Here is a 12,298-nt window from a genome sequence, read left to right on the forward strand (position 1 = left end):
CCCCCCAACCTGTGTCCTCTGTCCCTGACACCTTAACTGGGGATGGACTGTCCAGACCCAATATGGTGTCACTGCCTATCCCTCCCCTCCAAAACTAAAACAAAGATGCTGAGGACAATTACACTGCCCCACACTCTGCCTCCCTGTTTGAGAGAGACAGAGCTGAACGCAGAATGTAGGAGGGAAAGGACAGTGAGCTGCGGCAGAGTCAGAATGTTATAGCTCTGCTCCAGACAGTTGGACACAAACTCCAGACTGATTCTCACAGCCCCATGACTGTAGGCGCACTGTGCTCTACCCATCACGAGCAAGTGAAGGAATAGGTTCAAATTAAAACCAGGGTGGTACAGTGGTTCACACTGCTGCCTCACAGCACCAGGGACCTTCAGGCAACTGTCCGTGTGTAGTTTATACATTTTCACTGTGTTTGCGTGGGCTTCCTCCGGGGCTCTGATTGCCACCCACAGCCCACTGACGTGCAGGCTGGATGGTTTAGTCGTGGGGAATGTAGGGTTACCGGGATGGGGCTGGGTGGTATGTTCTTCGGAGGGTCAGTGTGGGCGCGATGGGCAGAACAGCCTGGTTCTGCACTGTCAGGATTCTATTCTACTCCTGGCAGCGTCTGTGGGGAGAAATCAAAGTTAACGTTTCGAGTCCAGTGACCCTTCTTCAGCTCTGGATCCAAAACATTGACTCTGCTTTCTCTCCTCAGATGCTGCCAGACCTGTTGAGTTTCTCCAGCAATTTCTGTTTTAGTTGAAGGATTTTTTTTTATTTGCTTGTGGGATGTGGGTGTTGCTGCATTGCTCGTCCCTAGTTGCCCTTGAGAAGGTGGGGGTGAGCTGCCTTCTTGAACTACTGCAGTCTATGTGCTGTGCGTAGGCTCCAGGGTATGTTGTTTGACATGCATCTTACATATAAAATTGGCACCTAAATTCAGGCCTAACTTTGCTGAATTCTGGTTGTCAGAGCACCCTTGTGGACCTATATTTTGTTCCTGATTCCCTTTCGATCCTATCTGTTCAATTCTGGTCTCCCTGCTATAGGAAAGATGATGTGAAACTTGAAAGGGTTCAGAAAAGATTTACAAGGATGTTGCTGGGAGTTAGAAGATTTGAGCTACAGGGAGAGGCTGAACAGGCTGGGGCTGTTTTCTCTGGAGCGTTGGAGGCTGAGGGGTGGCCTTATAGAGCTTTATAAAATCATGAGGGACATGGGTAGGGGAGTCCAGAACTAGAGGGGATGGGTTTAAGGTGCAAGGAGAAAGATTTGATTCCCTACAGTATGGAAACAGGCCCGTCAGCCCAACACCGACCCTCCAAAGAGTAACTCACCCAGGCCCATTTCCCTCTGACTAATGCACCTAACACTATGGGCAATTTACCATGGCCAATCCACCCTGACCTGCACATCTTTGGACTGTGGGAGGAATACCATGCAGACATGGGTAGAATGTGCAAACTCCACACAGACAGTCTGCCCGAGGCTGGAATCAAACCTGGGACCCTGGTGCTGTGAGGCAGCAGTGCTAACCACTGAGCCATTGTGCCACCCTAATTAAAAGGGACCTAAGGGACAACTTTTTCACACAGAGGGTGGTGTGTGTGTGTGGAATGAGCTGCTAGAGGAGGTGGTGTTGGCTGGTACAATGACAACATTTGTGGGCGGCACGGTGGCACAGTGGTTAGCACTGCTGCCTCACAGCGCCTGAGACCCGGGTTCAATTCCCGACTCAGGCGACTGACTGTGTGGAGTTTGCACGTTCTCCCCGTGTCTGCGTGGGTTTCCTCCGGGTGCTCCGGTTTCCTCCCACAGTCCAAAGATGTGTGGGTCTGGTGAATTGGCTATGCTAAATTGCCCGTAGTGTTAGGTAAGGGGTAAATGTAGGGGTATGGGTGGGTTGTGCTTTGGCGGGTCGGTGTGGACTTGTTGGGCCGATGGGCCTGTTTCCACACTGTAAGTAATCTAATCTAATCTATAAGGCATCTGGATGGATATATGATATGATGGATGGATATTCCGGGTGCTGGAAAATGGGACTAGGTTAATTTAGGATATCTGGCATGGATGCGTTGGACCGAAGGGTCTGTTTCTGTGCTGTATAATCTCTAATACCTCTTTGTGAATCGATTACTTTAAAGAAAATTTTGATTAAATCTCTTCCTAGCCTTCTGTACTCCAGTCTGATGGCTGTGTCCATATCTTTTGCTTTGAAATCTTTGACTGATGTTGGAGCAGAAGAAGTATCTCTCTTTTGTGTTGTGATGTTAGAGAGAACGACGAGTCTTGCACTTTGATGACCTGAACCAGACATCTGGCGTTCCTGACCGAAACATCGTGCTGGAGGCTACACTGGTGGGTGCGCCAAACGTAACCCCAATTTCTATTGAACAAAGTCAGCAGACCTTGAAGTTTTAATGCGCAGGTTTTAGAGATAACACCTGGCGTTCAGAGTATCACGCTTCCTCGGGGGAGTGCAACTACTGGGTTAGTTGGGGAAAATCAGGTCCCATTATTCTTGAAGTTGTCTCAGATGTGAGAATTTGATTAAATCGCCAAATTGTCGAAAGATATGAGCACACCAAGTTCTTGTTAGTCATTGAGAAGAATATCACTATTTATTGTCGTCAAACTGTTCTTGACCAAGTTAAAAAAATCACACAACACCAGGTTATAGTCCAACAGGTTTAATTGGAAGCACTAGCTTTCGGAGCGACGCTCCTTCATCAGGTGGTTGTGATGAAGGAGCAATGCTCCGAAAGCTAGTGTTTCCAATTAAACCTGTTGGACTATAACCTGGTGGGTGTGATTTTTAACTTGGTCCACCCCAGCCCAACACCGGCATCTCCAAATCACGTTCTTAACCAACAGCAAGAAAGAAACATGAATCGCTAACTTATAAATATTACTACCTCACATTTCAGAACAAATAGACATGCAAAGAGACAAGACAAAAATATTGCAGGTGGGGAGGGAGAAAAGTAACGCCAGAGAAGCACAGAAATAAACAAAGGACTGCGGTTGTTCGAGATCTGAAATAAAAACAAACATTGACGGGTAAATTTGGGAAGCATCTTCTGGAGGAGCCACAGAAAATGGGGGAGACACTAAATGAATATTTTGGATCAGTATTTATTGTGAAAAAGGATATGGAAGATATAGACTGGAGGGAAATAGATGGTGACATCTTGTAAAATGTCCAGATTACAGAGGAGGAAGTGCTGGATGTCTCAAAACGGTTAAAAGTGGATAAATCCCCAGGACCTGATCAGCTGTACCCGAGAACTCTGTGGGAAGCTAGAGAAGTGTCTGCTGGGCCGCTTGCTGAGATATTTGTATCATCGATAGTCACAGGTGAGGTGCCGGAAGACTGGAGGTTGACTAATGTGGTGCCACTGTTTAAGAAGGGCGGTAAAGACAAGCCAGGGAACTATAGACCAGTGAGCCTGACCTCGGTGGTGGGCAAGTTGTTGGAGGGAATCCTGAGGGACTCGATATACATGTATTTGGAAAGGCAAGGACTGATTCGGGATAGTCAACATGACTTTGTGCGTGGGAAATCATGTCTCACAAACTTGATTGAGTTTTTTGAAGAAGTAACAAATAAGATTGATGAGGGCAGAGCAGTAGATGTGATCTATATGGACTCCAGTAAGGCATTCGGCAAGGTTCCCCATGGGAGACTGATTAGCAAGGTTAGATCTCATGGAATACAGGGAGAACTAGCCATTTGGATACAGAACTGGCTCAAAGGTAGAAGACAGAGGGTGGTGGTGGAGGGTTGTTTTTCAGACTGGAGGCCTGTGACCGGTGGAGTTCCACAAGGATCGGTGCTGGGTCCTCTACTTTTTGTCATTTACATAAATTATTTGGATGCGAGCATAAGAGATACAGTTAGTAAGTTTGCAGATGACACCAAAATTGGAGGTGTAGTGGACAGCGAAGAGGGTTACCTCAGATTACAACAGGATCTGGACCAGATGGGCCAAGAAGTGGCAGATGGAGTTTAATTCAGATAAATGCGAGGTGCTCCATTTTGGGAAAGCAAATTTTAGCAGGACATATACACTTAATGGTAAGGTCCTGGGGAGTGTTGCTGAACAAAGAGACCTTGGAGTGCAGGTTCATAGCTCCTTGAAAGTAGAGTCGCAGGTACATAGGATAGTGAAGGAGGCGTTTGGTATGCTTTCCTTTATTGGTCAGAGTATTGAGTACAGGAGTTGGGAGGTCATGTTGTGGCTGTACAGGACATTGGTTAGGCCACTGTTGGAATATTGCCTGCAATTCTAGTCTCCTTCCTATCAGAAAGATGTTGTGAAACTTGAAAGGGTTCAGAAAAGATTTACAAGGATGTTGCCAGGGTTGGAGGATTTGAGCTACAGGGAGAGGCTGAATAGGCTGGGGGTGTTTTCCCTGGAGTGTTGGAGGTTGAGGGGTGACGTTATGGAAGTTTATGAAATCATGAGAGGCATGGATAGGGTAAATAGACAAAGTCTTTTCCCTGGGGTCAGGGAGTCCAGAACTAGAGGGACATAGGTTTAGGGTGAGAGGGGAAAGATATAAAAGACACCTAAGGGGCAACATTTTCACGCAGAGGGTGCTACGTGTATGGAATGAGCTGCCAGAGGATGTGGTGGAGGCTGGTACAATTTTAACATTTAAGAGGCATTTGGATGGGTATATGAATAGGAAGGGTTTGGCGGGATATGGGCCGGGTGCTGGCAGGTGTGACTAGATTGGGTCAGGATATCTGGTTGGCACGGACTGGTTGGACCGAAGGGTCTGTTTCCGTGCTGTACGTCTCTCTATGAGAGAAAACAGAGTTGACATTTCGAGTCCAGTGACTGTTCTCTCTCCACAGTTGCTGCCAGAGCTGCTGAGTTTCTTCAGTAATTTCTGTTTGTTTCAAGGAAGCAGAGTCCTGGCACCAATCTGCAACACATTTGTCGACTCTTTCCATTTTCTGTCGACTCTTTCCGATCCTTTGCGAATGACGTGAGATTGTGGATACGCTGGTTCTCCGTCTTTCGTTCACGGGGTTGTGGACTTGAAGAAATTGTTCCCCACTTTTTCCTTTCAACCAGGGAATTTGCAGAGAGAGTACTTCACAAGAAGATGGCGAGCAAGACCAGCCACCAGGCGATACGGTGGCTCAGTGGTTAGCACTGCTGTCTCACAGCACTAGGGTCCCAGGTTCGATTCCACCCTTTGGTGACGGTCTGTGTGGAGTTTGCACATTCTCCCTATGTCTGCGTGGGTTTGCTCTGGTTTCGTCCCACGGTTCAAGGAGCTGCAGGTCAGGGTGAATTGTCCATGCTAAATTGCCCATAGCGTTAGGTGCATTAGTCAGAGGGAAATGGGTCTGGGTGGGTTAATCTTCAGAGGGTAGAGATGTGGACTTGTTGGGCCGAAGGGCCTGTTTCCACACTGTAGAGAATCTAATCGTTTTCTGTTGACGCCTACACAACAGGAGGGATAACAAGGTCACGGTGTATTCTAGAAGCTTCCCCTGTACTGTGCACACTCAAAGTTGTAGCCAGGAATCAACCAACTGAAACCAATCAAAAGACTGGGTAATGTTGCTCTGAACACACCCATACATCTAGCATGCTCCTCCAGTGCTTATGATGAGTTCCATGAATGTTACAGAGCACAGAAACAGACCCTTCAGTCCCATCAGTGCATGCCGACCATATTCCCAAACTGAACTAGTCCCACACTTGCCTGCACCTGGCCCATATCCCTCCAAATATTTTTTATTCATGTACTTATCCAAACGTCTTTTAAATATTGTGACTGTACCTGCATCCACCGGTTTTTCTGGTAATTCATTCCACACACAAACTACACAAAAAAATAACTCGTCCTCATGTCTTTTTTAACATCTTTCTCCTCCAGCCTTAAAAATACACCCCGGGGTCTTGAAATCCCACATCCTAGGGAAATGACACCTGCCATTCACCTTATCTATCCCCCTCGTGATTTTACGAACCTCAATAAGGTCACATCTCAACCTCTTACATTCCAGTGAAAAAGGTCCCAGCCTATCCAGTTCTCCTTATAACCCAAACCCCCCAATCCCAGAAACATCCTGGTAAATCTCGTCTGAACCCTCTCCAGCTGAATAATATCCTTGCTATAACTGGGCGATCAGAATAGGACACAGTATTGCAGAAGAGGCCGCACCGACATCCTGTACAAAGTATGGCTGCCAAATGACATGAATTGGGATCTACAACCACCTCCTTCCACAATTTCCTTGGTTTAAAGCCATTTCTTTTCCCATTTCCAGGCTATAGACTGAAAAAAAAAACCCGGTCTGTAGAAGAGTGAAATGAGAGTATGTTCAGAACGGTAAAGCCAGGTTGGAGAGAGCGGGAGTGTTTCTGTCACAATCGCTTTGATTTATTTGTCGTTAGTGCGAGTGTTAGTGAAAACGCTGAGGATTTAACACAGTAAAATAGGTTGTCAGAAGACATTTTGCCAACGTGCCACTTGGGAGGGTCGTCACGAGCCACTGCAGGGCAGAAGGAAGCCACTTGGCCCATAGTGGGCGGCACGGTGGCACAGTGGTCAGGACTGCTGCCTCACAGCGCCAGAGACCCGGGTTCAATTCCCGCCTCAGGCGACTGACTGTGTGGAGTTTGCACGTTCTCTCCGTTTCCTCTGGGTGCTCCGGTTTCCTCCCACAGTCCAAAGATGTGCGGGTCAGGTGAATTGGCCATGCTAAATTGCCTGTAGTGTTAGGTAAGGGGTAAATGTGGAGGTATGGGTGGGTTGCGCTTTGGCGGGTCGGTGTGGACTTGTTGGGCCGAAGGGCCTGTTTCCACACTGTAAGTAATCTAATCTAATCATGTCAGCACTGGCCATCTGAGAGAACATTCCAATGAAAGTTCTTCCACTGCCTTCTCTCTGTAATCCTTCATATTGTTCTCCTTCAAAGAACCATCCAACTCCCTTGAGGCAGCCTCAATTTAATCTGCTTCCAGCACGGCCATCTGTCATTCAGCGCATGCTAGACCCTAACCATTTGTTGTGTGAGATTTCTTTTCTTCTCTGATCTCTTTCACATGGTCGGGAAATCACTTTTGACCTGTGCCCTCTCAATGTCGTCCTTTTCACGAATGGGAACAGTTTTTCCTCATTCACTCTGTCCTGGCCCCTATCCATTGTGAAAACCATGATCAGATCTCATCCCAATAGCTCTGTCTCCTCAGGAAGCAGTCCCAATATCCCCAATCCATGTTCACAACTCAAAATTCCACAATCCCAGAACCAAATGTCTTTGTATCCTTGCCTCAGAATTGGATGTAGATTAGATTAGATTACTTACAGAGTGGAAACAGGCCCTTCGGCCCAACAAGTCCACACCGACCCGCCGAAGCGCAAACCCACCCCTACATTTACCCTTTTACCTAACACTACGGGCAATTTAGCATGGCCAATTCACCTGACCCGCACATCTTTGGACTGTGGGAGGAAACCGGAGCACCCGGAGGAAACTCACGCAGACACGGGGAGAACATGCAAACTCCAAACAGTCAATTGCCTGAGCCGCTCAAGGTGAGGCTGACATTATTGTCTTCTACAATTCTAACATGACCTCCTTGCTGCTGTACTCTATGCTATATTGTTAACAAAGCCAAGGACACTGTATGGTTTTAATAGTGCCTGATCTCTCCACCTGTCCGGGCATCTTTGAATCTCTCAGCTCCTGCACCCCCTATAGATGTTGCACCTTTGATACTCTATTATCGGCTGTGATGGGCTGTGTGGGTCATCTGCACAACCAACACAAGATTCTCCGCGCAGATACTCTAGTCCCAGCTCTGAAAGGGCAGGCGACCCCAGGTGAACAGAGGAAGGACCTCAGAGATACCCTCAAGGCCTCGCTGGAGAAGTGCAGCATTCCCACAGACACCTGGGAAGCACTGGTCCAAGACTGTCCAAGGAGCAACCTCAGAGGGCATTTTGCCAACGTGCCACTTGGGAGGGTGATCACAGAGCCAAGGAGAAGGAGCAACCCTTTAGAACTGTATTTTTTTATTGTCTCTGCATGTTCTTCTGAGCAAAAGTAATCACCTCCAACTTTTGTTGCAAAAATTAAAGCACATGAAAGGAAATTAAAATTAAAATAAATTGGGCACAAATCCGGAATACTTTTCCTGTCAAAATCCTTTCACCTTTGGGCGGCATGGTGGCTCAGTGGTTAGTACAGCTGCTCCACAGGACCAGGGTTCGATTCCAACCTCGGGTGACTGTCTATGGGGGAGTTGGCACGTTCTCCCCCGTGTCTGCATGGGTTTCCTCCCACATTGTTTAGCGTCAATTGGCCGTGCTAAATAGCCCATGGTGTCCAGGGATGTGCAGGCTAGGTGGGTTAGCCATGGGAAATGCAGGATTACAGGGATAGGGTATTGGGAAGGGATGTGGATCTGCGCGGGATGCTCTTCAGAAGGTCAGAGCTGTATCAAACTGCCTGCTTCCATACTGTAGGGATTCAATGAAAACTGGGATTGATTAAATTTAAGCAAGGGTATTAAGATAGCAAGACACATGGATGGAATTAAGACAGAAATCTGCCTGACTTAATTCAAAGGCAGGGTGCAGGATTGAGATATCCGCTGTGGTAAAGTGGGTAACGTTTTAGATTAGATTACTTACAGTGTGGAAACAGGCCCTTCGGCCCAACAAGTCCACACTGACCCGCCGAAGCACAATCCACCCATACCCCTACATTTACCCCTACCTAACACTACGGGCAATTTAGCATAGCCAATTCACCTGACCCGCACATCTTTGGACTGTGAAGGAAACCGGAGCACCCGGAGGAAACCCACGCAGACACGGGGAGAACGTGCAAACTCCACACAGTCAGTCGCCTGAGTCGGGAATTGAACCCGGGTCTCAGGCACTGTGAGACAGCAGTGCTAACCACTGTGCCACCCACTACTCGCCTCTGATTGACACGGTGTGGGGTTCAAAGTTCACTACAGATGTTTCGACAGCAAAAATGTGGATGCTGCTGGGAATCTACAAGGAGGGCCATTGTCCAATGGAAACTCAAAAACCTGAGAACTATCAAAAAGGGAGGACTGACGACTGGATTCTCATGCCACATGGACATTGAGATGCATCAGGAGAAGGGACATTATCAGGGATCAGCAAATGAGGAATCAGTGAAGATTATGGGATTCCATCAATGGAAGCAGCTGTGAAGAAATTATTGGGGGGAGGGAGAGAGAAAATTTGATGACCCCACCTGAAGATCATTACAGCCTCGCTCTTGATGTGTGAGAGGAAGAGGTTTAAATCCGAAGGAATTGGAAGACACACAGTGAACAGACAGGGAGAGAACGTAGTCTATTAGCAATTCCAAATGAAATGGGAGAAGCCGAAATATAAAACAGCGCGCCCAATGCCAATTCTGAGAGAGAGCTGCATTGTTGCTGTTTATTCTCACAACACAGCTCCTTCTTTTAGTTAACATCTGAACCCTCTTGTTTTCAATCAGTTTATGAGAGAAATCAGTTTTTCCCTATCTACTCTGACAGATCCTTCATAATTTTGAAAGTTTCTATCCAATCTTCTCTCCAAGGAAAACAAGACTAAATTTTCCACTCTATCTCCATAAATGAAGGATTCTATTGCTGGAACCAACGATTGTCTTAAGCCCCTTCTCCACCGACTCATCTCCTTCCTAAAGTGTGATGTTCAGGACTGCACACTCTACTCCACCTGATGTCTAACTGGTTTGATTACAAGGCAAAGGTGAGTATTGCAAATGCTGGAGATCAAAGTCAAGACGAGAGCGGTGCTGGAAAAGCACAGCAGGTCAGGCAGCATCTGAAGAACAGGAACATCAATGTTTTGGGCAAAAACTCTTCATCAGCCCTTCCTGATGAAGGGCTTTTGCCAAAACGTCGATTTTCCTGCTCCTCGGATGCTGCCTGACCTGCTGTGCTTTTCCAGCACCGCTCTAATCTTGACTCTGGTTTGATTAGAAGTAAGCGACACATCCTTTTAGAAGATTTTGCAGAAGAATGGACGGGAGGATGTTATCTTAGTTGCACTGTGTAGAAAATGTACCCCTTCATCCCATTGCCAAAAATCCCAAACATCCCCTAGGGCACCACGGTGGTTAGCACTGCTACCTCACAGCACCAAGGTCCCAGGTTCGATTCCAGCCTCGGGTAACTGTGTGGAGTTTGCACATTTTCCCCATGTCTGTATGGGAATGCTCTGGTTTCCTCCCACAGTCCAAGGATGTGGAAGTAACAAAGAGGATTGAAGAGGGCAGAGCAGTAGATGTAATCTATATGGACTTCAGTAAAGCATTACAACAAGGTTCCCCATGTGATTAGCAACATTAGATTTCATGGAATACAGGGAGAACTAGCCATTTGGATACAGAACTGGCTTAAAGGTAGAAGACAGAGGGTGGTGGTGGACGGGTGTTTTTCAGACTGGAGGCCTGTGACCAGTGGAGTGCCACAAGGATCGGTGCTGGGTCCTCTACTTTTTGTCATTTACATAAATGATTTGGATGTGAGCATAAGAGGTACAGTTAGTAAGTTTGCAGATGACACCAAAATTGGAGGTGTAGTGGACAACGAAGAGGGTTACCTCAGATTACAACAGGATCTGGATCAGATGGGCCAATGGGCTGAGAAATGGTAAATGGAGTTTAATTCAAATAAATACGGGGTGCTGTGTTTTGGGAAAGCAAATCTTAGCAGGACTTATACACTTAATGGTAAGGTCCTGGGGAGTGTTGCTGAACAAAGAGACCTTGGAGTGCAGGTTCATAGCTCCTTGAAAGTGGGAGTTGCAGGTAGATAGGATAGTGAAGAAGGCATTTGGTATGCTTTCCTTTATTGGTCAGAGTACTGAGTACAGGAGTTGGGAGATCATGTTGCGGCTGTACAGGACATTGGTTAGGCCACTGTTGGAATAATGCGTGCAATTCTGGTTTCCTTCCTATCGGAAAGATGTTGTGAAACTTGAAAGGGTTCAGAAAAGATTTACAAGGATGTCGCCAGGTTTGGAGGATCTGAGCTACAGGGAAAGGCTGAACAGGCTGGGGCTGTTTTCCCTGGAGCGTCGGAGGCTGAGAGGTGACCTTATAGAGGTTTACAAAATTATGAGGGGCATGGATAGGGTAAATAGGCAAAGTCTTTTCCCTGGGGTCTGGGAGTCCAGAACTAGAAGGCATAGGTTTAGGGTGAGAGGGGAAAGGCATAAAAGAGACCTAAGAGGCACCTTTTTCACGCAGTGGGTGATACGTGTATGGAATGAGCTGCCAGAGGAAGTGGTGGAGACTGGTACAATTGCAACATTTAAGAGGCATTTGATTGGTATATGAATAGGAAGGGTTTGGAGGGATATGGGCCTGGTGCTGGTAGGTTGGACTAGATTGGGTTGGGATATCTGTTCGGCATGGGTGGATTGGACCAAAGGGTCTGTTTCCATGCTGTACATCTCTATGACTCAATGTGTGGGTCAGGTGAATTGTCCATGCTAAATTGCCCATAGTGTTAGGTGCATTAGTCGGAGGGAAATGGGTCTGGGTTATTTGATGACCCCACCTGAAGATCATTACAGCCTCGCTCTTGATGTGTGAGAGGAAGAGGTTTAAATCCAAAGGAATTGGAAGACACACAGTGAACAGACAGGGAGAGAACGTAGTCTATTAGCAATTCCAAATGAAATGGGAGAAGCCGAAATATAAAACAGCGCGCCCAATGCCAATTCTGAGAGAGAGCTGCATTGTTGCTGTTTATTCTCACAACACAGCTCCTTCTTTTAGTTAATACCTGAACCAGTGTGGACTGGTTGGGCCAAAGGGCCTGTTTCTACACTGTCGGGAATCTAATTTGGTGGAGAAGTCCATTGCTGTCTGTCATAGACTCATTGAGTTTTTAACAGCATGGACAGAAATCCTTCTGCTCATCGCATATACACCAGTCATCAAATCTCCATTTATCCTAATCCCAATATACCAGCCTGGTCTGTAGCCTTGTATGTTATGGTGTTTCAAATGTTCATCTAAATCGTTCCTAAATGTCCAGAAGGTTACTGGCTCTACCAATCTTTTAGACAGTGAGAGCTGTCTGTGCGCAATATAAGCAGAACAATTGGTGATTTGAAAAAAAAATGTCCCTTTCTGGGACCTCCAAAGATTCTCTTGAATTTCTGAAGAGTTTAGGTGGGGGAGGGAGGGGTGTAAGTGGTGGAGTGACAAAACGCTGGACTAAAACAAAGAACCCAGATGCTGGGAAACTGAAACAGAAACTGT

The sequence above is a fragment of the Hemiscyllium ocellatum genome, chromosome 46, assembly GCF_020745735.1.
Source record: "Hemiscyllium ocellatum isolate sHemOce1 chromosome 46, sHemOce1.pat.X.cur, whole genome shotgun sequence".
NCBI lineage: Eukaryota > Metazoa > Chordata > Chondrichthyes > Orectolobiformes > Hemiscylliidae > Hemiscyllium > Hemiscyllium ocellatum.